We start from the raw sequence: 10,496 nt of genomic DNA on the forward strand, positions 1-10,496 counted from the left end.
TTGTACAATCACCATTTACACACTATACATGGCATCGGACCAGAATACCTTCGGGACCACCTTCTGCTGCACGAAATCCAGCGACCGATTAGGTACCACACAGTTGGTCTTCTCCAGGTTCTGTTGACAAACCAATGTCGTCTAGCAGGACCAGGGGAAGGGCCTTCTCTGTGGTGGCCCCGACCCTCTGGAATCAACTCCCCCTGGAGATTAGGACTGCCCCCACCCCCCTTGCCTTTCGTAAACTCCTGAAAACCCACCTATGTCACCAGGCATGGGGAAATTGATATACCCCTCGGCTGTTCTGCTTTATGTATGATTTGTTTGAATTGCATGATTGTTCTTAATAAGGGTTTTAAATATTGTTTTTAATATTGGATTTGTATATTGTATTGTTTGTTGTGAGCCGCTCCGAGTCTTATTTTCAGGAAATCATGGTAGGTTTTTTTTAAACTGAAAGAATTACACTAATTGAATCTTCTATAAAATGAGTATGGAAGCACAATACCCTATAACGTCCTTTTCATAAAATGTATATGCATTCCATTATCTTGATGCACAGTCGGTGTTTTCTATCAAACGATCTGTTTAGAATGACTCACTGGCACATTAAAAGCACTGATTCTCCTGGATATACCAAAAGATAAAAAAAGATTCTCTGCTGAAAGCTCACAACAATTTCACTATTCCGAGATCATTGTCAACAATATATTCTTACAATGTATTATTGCCTCTATATTTGGCCTTCCCATATAAATACTACATACAGTGGTCCCCCGATTATCGCGAGGGTTCCGTTCCAGGACCCCTCGCAATTATCGGTTTTTCGCGAAGTAGCGGTGCGGAAGTAAAAACACCATCTGCGCATGCGCAGATGGTGTTTTTACTTCCACCGCAGCAGCGAGGAGCCGAAGATTGGGGTTTCCCCGCCGCCCACGCAAACTCCTCGCTGCTGCCGCGCCCGCCGCTTGTCCGCCGCCTGCCTGCCCGCGCGCCCGCCCTTCGCCCGCCCACGCCGTTCGCTCGCGCCGCTTCCCAGCTGAGTCCTGAAGCGAACTTCCGGAAGTTCGCCTTTGACATTTGGCTTCGGGACTCAGTTGGGAAGCCGCGCGGCTGTTTTAAAACGTCGCCGCCGGCATGGGGGGCTTCCTAGCAGCCCCCCAAACCCGGGTTGGGGGTCCGGGGGGTGCTGGCAAGCCCCCCATGCCGGCGGCGACGTTTTAAAACAGCCGCGCGGCTTCCCAACTGAGTCCCGAAGCCAAATGCGGAAGTTCACCTTTGATGTTTGGCTTCGGGACTCAGTTGGGAAGCCGCGCGGCTGTTTTAAAACGTCGCCGTCGGCATGGGGGGCTTCCTAGCAGCCCCCCAAACCCGGGTTGGGGGTCCGGGGGGTGCTGGCAAGCCCCCCATGCCGGCGGCGACGGTTTAAAACAGCCGCGCGGTTTCCCAACTGAGTCCCGAAGCCAAACGCGGAAGTTCGCCTTTGACGTTTGGCTTCGGGACTCAGTTGGGAAGCCGCACGGCTGTTTTAAAATGTCGCCGCCGGCATGGGGGGCTTGCCAGCACCCCCCGAACCCGGGTGGCCGGGCGAGCAGCAAGCGAAGGGCGGGTGGCCGGGCGAAGGGCGGGTGAGCGGCGAAGGGCGGGCGAGCGGGTGCTGGGGGGGGCTTCTCGCCCTCCCGCCAGCAAGAGGGGGAAGACCCAGGGAAGCCGCCCAGCGGCTGATCTGCCCGGCGCCATCTACGCATGCGTGGCCATAGAAAAAAGGGCACGCATGCGCAGATGGTGTTTTTACTTCCGGGTTGAAAAATCGCGATATAGCGTTTCGCAATGATCGAGATCGCAAAACTCGGGGGACCACTGTACATACATACTTACGTACGTACATAGATACATAGATACATACATACATACAATACAGATTTTGTTTGGCACTTCAATGTTCTATGAATGAGAGTTATAGAGCTCCTAAATGAAAGTACTGTGACTAGCAATCAAAAGTAATGCTTAGATTTCAAAAAATATAATAGAATTGTGTTCTTCCTTCTCCATAACTATTCCCAAGCAGTATTTCCATAAAAAGCAGAAAGTCCAAGATTCAAAATGCAACTAAGCTGTTAAGCATGTGAAAAGGGAGTACATAAATACAGTGCTTAGAAATTTGTGAATTGTTTTGAATTGTCAATGTATCTGCATAAACGTTACTTAAAACATTCTCTACAGACAAGTACTCTCTACTTTAGACAAGTACTAAAACTAGATAGAGAACTCAGTTAAATAAAATAAAATGTTACACTTGTTCATTGATTTATTGAGGAAAATGATCCAAAGCTACGTATTTTAAACAGCAGATGAATGTGAACCTCTAGGATTACCAGTTCATTTGGAAATTAGTGCCAGTTGTTTCAATAAATCAATGGGATGACAATCAGATTGTGTGTGTGTGTGTCCCATCTTATTTAAAGAACAGTACTCTGGTATTCACCATCAAAGTTTATTATTCACCACTCAGATATGTATGACTTGGACAAAGGCGGTTTCTGGGGGGGGAAAAGATTCTCACCAAGCTAGAAAGTATTACAAAACTATTTCCAAAGAATTTGGGCTTCTAAAAGTTCAAATCAAGCAAAGGTCAAGCAGATCATGTACAAATGAAGGCAATTTAATGCCATTTTATTCTCCTTAGGAGAGTAAAACCAACCAACCAACCATGATCACACCAAGAGCAAGGCATGTAATACTCATGGAAGTCCCAAACAACCCCATGTAAAGAATTAAACTCTTGTGTCTCTGAATGTCAAGTGTTCATGACAGCACCATCAAGAACATAATGAACGGCAGTGATATACTTGGCAGTACATTTATTTACTGCCCATATCATCAACAAAGCAACTCAGAGAGTTGGAAGGGAAAAACATACAACAAGCAAGTACTGTATGTTTTTGACTAGTAATTGTTTAACTAAGCTCTTCTAACATCAATTTACAACTGACCACTTCACAACCGTCTAAACTTACAATGGACTAAAAAAAGTTACTTAAAATTCACCATTAAAATTATGACTGCTGCAATGTCATGTTTTGTGATATTTTTGCTCCTTTCCAGATCATTAAACTGGATTCAAACTGATGACTATGCGATTTGCTTAACAAACACATGATTTGCTTAACAAACATAGTACTCAATTAATAACCACCATAAAAATAATCATAAAATTGAGTCCAGTGACATGGTGATTTATCTTACAAGTGTAACGACTTATGTCCAAAATTCAAGGCTCAGCTGTGGTCATAATTAAAGGACTATCTGTATCTATATTTAGGACTCACAGTATGTAGAGAACAGATTACAGTTTATGTCATATTTATACAGAAACACTGAACATGCAAAAATAGTTCACAAACTTTTAAGCACCACTGTAAATATAACAAACCAGAGCAGCTTGTAAAGAAATCTAAGAACAAGATATGCCTTGGTGTTTCAAAAAAATGATAGATGAAAAATAAGGACTCATGTGTCACTGGAGGCTATGCAGGCAGGGAATCAATTTCACAACTGAGCAAGCAAACCAAATTGTGACACTATCTTTTGACCAGTATTTAATTATTAGAACTTGCAAGGATTTAATATGCAGGGTTAGTGGATTATACGCCAAGTACAAGTTTCCCATACCTTTTGGTGTTCCTGGGACAGTTTACTTTTGATGTTAGTTCCAAGGAAAATATTTATATGATGGAAATTGCCTATATCAAAAGGAAAAAGACAATTACAAATATGCTCTATATGATTTTCATATTATTTTACTTTATAATTACATTGCACAGTATTTACATTACCTTAACCATCAACATTACCTGAAACCATGGAAAAATGTACAATTTAATAAAATATTATTTTCTTTCAGGATTATTATCTGAAACAAACCATTATACTTCCAAAAACATATTCCATTATACCATATTTTTTGAGATAGTTCTTTAACAATATCTGATGCCTATTCTGGAGGATCAGGAAGGAATTTAAAAAATAGAACACAGTATTTTGTTTTTATACTGCAAAAATATTCCATGCAAATATATTTGATTTGATTTGCTTTTGGCAGCTTTGCCTTATCAATTGTATCTTCTTAGTATTAACTATAAAATTCATTCTAATCCTGCATAAGTCAGCATTTAGACACACAATGGTCTCTAAAGTTCATATTATTCTTTAAAATACAGAGATTTTATTTCTTCTGAAATTAGGGTAGAAAATTTTTATTCTAAGTTCCACAGCTTCCTAGCTAATGTAAAAATTGTGTTCTAATTTCTTATGTTTTAATTTTTATTTAACTAAGGCTGGGTAAAATATGTTAGGAGGGTAAGTAATCAGCAACATGTGTAGGAATAGGCATATGACTAGCCAATGCATCTCTGGTATGGATTCCTTTTGTGTCAAAATTAATACATAACACGACTTATAACATGAGTTACACGTACATATATAACTATGAAAAATCTTGCATTTTATTGTCACTTAAATGAAAACTGAATTTATTTTACAGCGGTTCTATACAAATTCTATAAAGATCCCTGCTTTTTAAATTCATGAACACATTAATAGTGTATATATTAATAGTTAATACACAGTAAACTTGTTTTTGTAATATTTAACCATGCATAGGTTAAACTATTTTATCTAGTGAGTATGGTAGTGTGCTCAAATGTTGCTAATTTCTCAACACACAAATTTCATATTTGTCTGACTTAGTAAACTGTCTTAGGTTTTCTAAACTAATGATGGGTTAAATTTAAAATATTATATTCATTATATAGCTCATGAATAGATTATCACAGAAATATGAATATCCTCACATTAAACAACTACTCTTTCACTGTGATATATTTATTGTTCTGTAAGATGTAAGAAGTGGATTCAGATCTACTGACTAAAATAAAATAAGACTGAAACTGATAAAAGATTTATGAAGTGGCAGCAACAAGTCACAATAAAACATAAATATAATGACAGTGAGAGAGTAATTAAAATACTGTACTTGAGGAATTGCATTGAAATATAATTAGAAAATAGAACAAAGATATAAAGGACTAAAATAATTAGTAAATCCATTAAAAAAGGGATTGGATGAACACACCCTGTTTCAATTTACACATATATCATTTGACAAAAATATCATTTTATCTTCTTCAATCAATTCCTGACTGTACATAAAATGATTCCATCCTATATCCAATGCTTTCTTTTACTATTCTTTTCCCAATGCCATAGAAGTTCCCAATGCCATAAAAGATTCAAGCATTGGGGGAATAGCAGAGAAAAGAAATGCAGGAAAATTAGCTTCCACCTACTCTATTTTTCAGGTAGACCTCTGAACCCAACCTGTACTTTCTTCACAAAGACATAAACTATTAGGAAGTTCTGCAACATTTAACAACTCTTTAAACAATAACCTGTCTAAAGTAAGCCTGAACAACACACAGCCGATTGGTGGTTTTTAAAAACTCAAGTTCACCACCACAAAATATCGTTAGAAAAGATTGTTGAACTTAGAAAAGATCTAATTGAATCAGATGTATTACTATGTTTTTTATATATGTTGTGAGCTGCTCCGAGTCCTCGGAGAGGGGCGGCATACAAATCCAATTAAATAAATAAATAAATCTGCCACTACACCAAAAGGCATGATGCTGCGCATCTCCTGGCTGCACCAATGCTATCATCATAGCTCAACCAAATACCTGATTGGTGTACTAGCTATTTCTTCATAGGCAACTATTATTTTTAATTGATCCTGTGGCCATTTCCCCTCTGCAGATAGGAGCTACAGCCATTTCATTACATGTGGTTTTCCCATGTTCTTGTTGCAAGTAAGAGCATACTTTAAGATACTCCGGGAGTCTTCTTTGTTGGAAGCACATAAATAAATATGGTGCATTTTAAAGAAGTGAAATGAATGAAAACATATGCTTGGTCTATTCCCATTCATTGCAGCAGATATGTGCGGTCAAATATTTGTTGATGAATGACATTCTATGGTTGTAATAAGTAACTTCAACTGTCTTATTTTATCCTCTCTAGCCTAGACAGAAATTACATATACATACTTAGAAATCGAAGCAATTTGACTGGCCAATACAAAAGTAGCAACATAATGGATGCATTAAGATAAGCTTTTATCATCAATTACAGCACTCTCCAAAAAACACATTTCCTAGTGTAAGCAATTATTCATCTGGTTTAATCAAGGGGTGGCATACAAATACAATTAATAAATAAAATAAGAGATATCTAGGCTACACTTAGTCAGCTTTTGCTAAATCTAAACAATATGCCTTCTTAATTCCAGAATATAGGTACATTTATTCAGGGAAGTTCATTAATATTAATTTGCACAACCTAATTTACACAAATGAAGTTCAATATAACTTATTCCCTATAAATTGCCTAAAATTTTGTATTTTCCCAGGTTATTAAATTAATGCGTTAATTTGATGTCATGAGGTCAAATGTAGTTAAAACCTATCCAAAACTGAAATATTTCCATGTATTTCCTGATTGCTTATTTGTACCCTATGACAATCATTGTGTTGTACCTGATTCTTGACAAATGTATCTTTTCTTTTATGTACACTGAGAGCATATGCACAAAAGACAAATTCCTTGTGTGTCCAATCACACTTGGCCAATAAATAATTCAATTCAGTTCTCTATTCTATTCGCTACCCCAAACCAAGGATTCTGGACAGCTTACAATAACAAAACAGCAACTAGACCAATAAATTATTGTAATTATTAAATAACTGCAGCAAAAGACAAAGCATTGCTTTATTTAACTAACAGTCACAAAAATGTGGAATCTGGAAGGTTAGCAGAAGATTGAAATATTGTTAATGATGTTCAAAATCTGAATTTTTCAAAATACAATGCCATTCAAGACACTCGGATTATGGTCTTTAGACCACTACGTTTTGGTCAAATTTGTGCTGTCTTAGTTATACACACTTCATTAGAAGAGAGTTTGTCATGTCAGGGCAAAGCAGTAAGTTAAAAATAGTACTGAGAGTAAAATCATATTTTGAATTGGGCCTGACTTCCAAAGACACGTGTAGTTCTCTTGATGTGATGTGAAAAAGGCTTGCCTCTGCTGTTTTGAAGATTTTCTCCCCTAATTCCCTAGCCCAGTGTTTCCCAACCTTGGCAACTTGAAGGTATTTGGACTTCAACTCCCAGAATTCCCCAACCAGATGCTGGCTGGGGAATTCTGGGAGTTGAAGTCCAGATATGCTCAAGTTTGCAAGGTTGGGAAACACTGCCCTAGCCTACCAAACTTCAAATTATGCAGATATTAGTTGAATAGATTGATTATTCCCCTAGAACAGGGACAGGCAAAGTTGGCTCTTCTATGACTTGCAGACTTCAACTCCCAGAATTCCTGAGCCAATCATGCTGGATCAGGAATTCTGGGAATTGAAGTCCACATGTCACAGATGAGCCAACTTTGCCTATCCCTGCCCTAGAACAACTAAAATATTTCTGGTTTCTATCTTCAAATTGCAAAAGAATTTTTACTCTCGGAAGGCCTTACTCTCTTGGAAAATTACCATTTGGAATACTTACTAAGCCTACAGAAATCAATGAATTGAAACTAACTAAAGCTTGCCCATTTGTTATTCTTCTCCAAGTTGTGGCCAAATCTCAACCCACCCTGTTAAAACCACAGCAAAAGATGCACTTTAAAAAAAAGCCCACTTCATTTTTAAAAGTGGTTCTGATTTAACAAATGTTTAGTTCTGGTAAAGTGAAACAACAGAAGAGTTTTTGTGAGGGGAAAACTTCAGCATCTAAAAACCCTTAAGCAGTTTAAATTTCCATTAAGAGCTTGAATACCTCACAGCATACCAAATGAAAGCACACAAAGACTTTTTTAAAAAAAGGAATAAAATTTGCCAGACTTCAGACTCTATGCTGCAGAATATACTCCAGGATATGAACCCAAGGTGATTTGAGTAGAAAGAAATTTAACTCTCCACCGGAACCTACCTACCTACCTATTTATTTTGTCAAATATGTATTGGTAGTATACAAAGATATAACAATGTTTATATACATGATACTAGTAAGAGAGAAACCTTAGGACAGGGAACGGAAGGCATGCTGGTGCGCTTATGCACGCCCTTTACAGACCTCTTACTCTTAGGAATCGGGTGAGGTCAACAGTGGATAGTCTAAGGGTAAAACCCACCTATGTCACCAGGCATGGGGGAACTGGGATACCCCCCAGGCTTATTCAGTTTATGCATGGTATGATTGTGTTGTATGGTTCTAATGTTGGTTTTAGAATGTTTTTAATATTAGATTTGTTACACTGTCACTATTTTGATGTGAGCCGCACAGAGTCTGTGGAGAGGAGCGGCATACAAGTGTAATAAATTAAATTAAAGTTTTGGGGGATAGGCGATGATACTAGAGTCAGGTAATAAGTTCCATGCATCAACTACTCAGTTACTAAAGTCTTATTTCTTATGGTCGAGTTTGGAGCGGTTTATTTTAAGTTTGTATCTGCTGTGTGCCCATGTATTGTTGTGGTTGAAGCTGAAGTAGTTGTTGACAGGAAGGACTTCTTCCATTTGTTTAAGATTAAGCAATACATAGTTTCTACTTTGCAATTTATTATATTTATTAATCCAACTTATACACCACCCAACTCCCAATTGCTGCAGTGCCAAGTGAAGAAAGGAATCCCAGCAGCTCTCCTGCAGAGAAAGCCTCTAGTATCCTGCGTCGAATATGAAAAGGTCAAGAAATCTGATAATCACAAAAAAAAAAACCAAAGCAAACCCCAGCCTACATATATTTGCCCTTCACATAAAAGATAAAAAATGCTGCACAGCTCTAGGAAAAGTCACCTTACACGTCGGCCGCAGGTGTGTATACAGAGTGCAAGAGAGAGAGAGAGAGACGAGTTACTGTGCTTCTCAACTCCACAAACATTGAAAAGTTCAAATGTTTGATTCAAGTTACAAGGCCTCATTTTTTACTTCGCCCAGGATGGCGAAACCCAAATAGGATGCCGAGGAGAGAGCTGCGCTACCTCAGGACCCTCCCGCCGTCCACACGGCCTCTGTTTTTTCCACAGTGGCCGGGTTTCCACAGCTAGGGTGGGGTGGAGAGGAGCGGAGCGGAGGAAAAGGCAGGGTAAAAAGCCCGAAGCGGTAAGCTACGAGCCGCTATACCGAAGGCATCTCCCGCGGATTCTCCCTTTGAGCTCCTATTCCAGCGAGGGGAGGGGAGGGGGGAAAAAGGAACGCCTGTCAGTCAACCCCGCGCCTTCCACCTGCCGGCGGTGAAGGAACGCCGCCGCCGCCACCACTTGCCGCCCCCCTCATGAGAAGCCCAAGCTTTTCCCCCACCGGTGGCACGAGGCTGGCCGTCCGTCCGGCTAGGCCCCAACCTGGGCGCAGGCCCGGCCGAGGCCTCTCCCTTCCACATCCCCCAGCCGCGCGCCCCCTCCTTCCCTCCCTCTCCTTCTTTCTCTCTCTCTTCCCCCCCTCACCTGATGTTGGTTTGGACTGCGGCTCCCGGGCCGGCTCGTGTTGACGGCGGGCTATCGGGCGGCTCAGTCCATTGGTAGCTCCCAGGAAAGGGGGGTCCGGGGAAGGGGAGGGAAAGCGAGCGAGTCGCAGCGGCAGCAGACACAGGGCAAACACTAAAGAGAATGAGCGGGGCCAGGTCCGGCCGGGAAGGAAGTGACGGCATCACACGGGGAGAGAGAGAGAGAGGGAGAAAAGAAAAGAGGAGGAGCCGTGGCCTTGGCAGCTATTTATAGCGCCGCCTAGCCCCACGCATGTCGTGGTTCCCAGTTAGCGGCTTTTCAAGAGTTTTGTGCATTGTGTCACGGATCGCCGCCCCCCCAATGACTACAACACCCAGCATGCTCCGAGGCAACTACCAAGAACACGTGGCCGTCTTTCAGCGTCTCACGGCCTTTCGCTTCCTTTCTCGGGTTTTTGTGTGTGACAAAACTCTACTTCCCAGCATGCTCCATTCCCTCGAGAGATCTTTTCTTTCATCTTTTTGCCCTTATACACCTCTTCTGCCACGTGCTTCCTTAAAGCCCTACATTTCCCAGCGTGCATTGCTTCATTTACCTTCGCCGGCGGAGGGCGTGGTTGCGGGTCCTGTACGCCGGGGAGGAAGTACTGTACATTCTTTGATGGGAGTCACACTGGGGTTGGAAAGAGGGAGACTTTCGTGTTGTTACCCGAAGGTGGATCTGACAGGAATTCGGTTTGCTAAATCTAAAGGCAAGTGCCTACCGTCCCTGTCCTAATGTTTGTCTATTATTATGGTTCTGCAGCTCAACAAGACCGACACAGACTGCAGAGGATAATCAGAACTGCAGAAAAAACAATTGCTGCCAACCTGCCTTCCATTGAGGGACCTGTAAACTGCACGAGTCAAAAAGAGGGCGGGGAAAATATTTACTGACCCTTCGC

At 40.9% G+C, this 10,496-nt stretch overlaps 1 protein-coding gene across 10 annotated transcripts in view; it reads right to left on the reverse strand.

Moving 5' to 3' along the window:
* The window catches only part of STAU1 (staufen double-stranded RNA binding protein 1), a 42,642-nt gene extending 32,725 nt beyond the window's left edge, over positions 1 to 9,917 (reverse strand). For 5 of the 10 annotated variants that reach the window (XM_070744652.1, XM_070744653.1, XM_070744644.1 and 2 more), the window contains exons 1-2: positions 9,554 to 9,827; positions 3,673 to 3,743 (exon numbers count right to left, since the gene is read on the reverse strand). The gene's annotated coding sequence lies outside the window, so the exon portion shown is untranslated. Of the gene's footprint in view, positions 1 to 3,672; positions 3,744 to 9,410; positions 9,483 to 9,553 lie in introns of those variants that run through there. The other 5 variants (XM_070744646.1, XM_070744649.1, XM_070744647.1 and 2 more) reach the window with 3 other exon arrangements.
* Between the last annotated feature and the right edge of the window lie 579 nt (positions 9,918 to 10,496).

The sequence above is a fragment of the Erythrolamprus reginae genome, chromosome 3 (assembly GCF_031021105.1).
Source record: "Erythrolamprus reginae isolate rEryReg1 chromosome 3, rEryReg1.hap1, whole genome shotgun sequence".
Taxonomy (NCBI): Eukaryota; Metazoa; Chordata; class Lepidosauria; order Squamata; family Dipsadidae; genus Erythrolamprus; species Erythrolamprus reginae.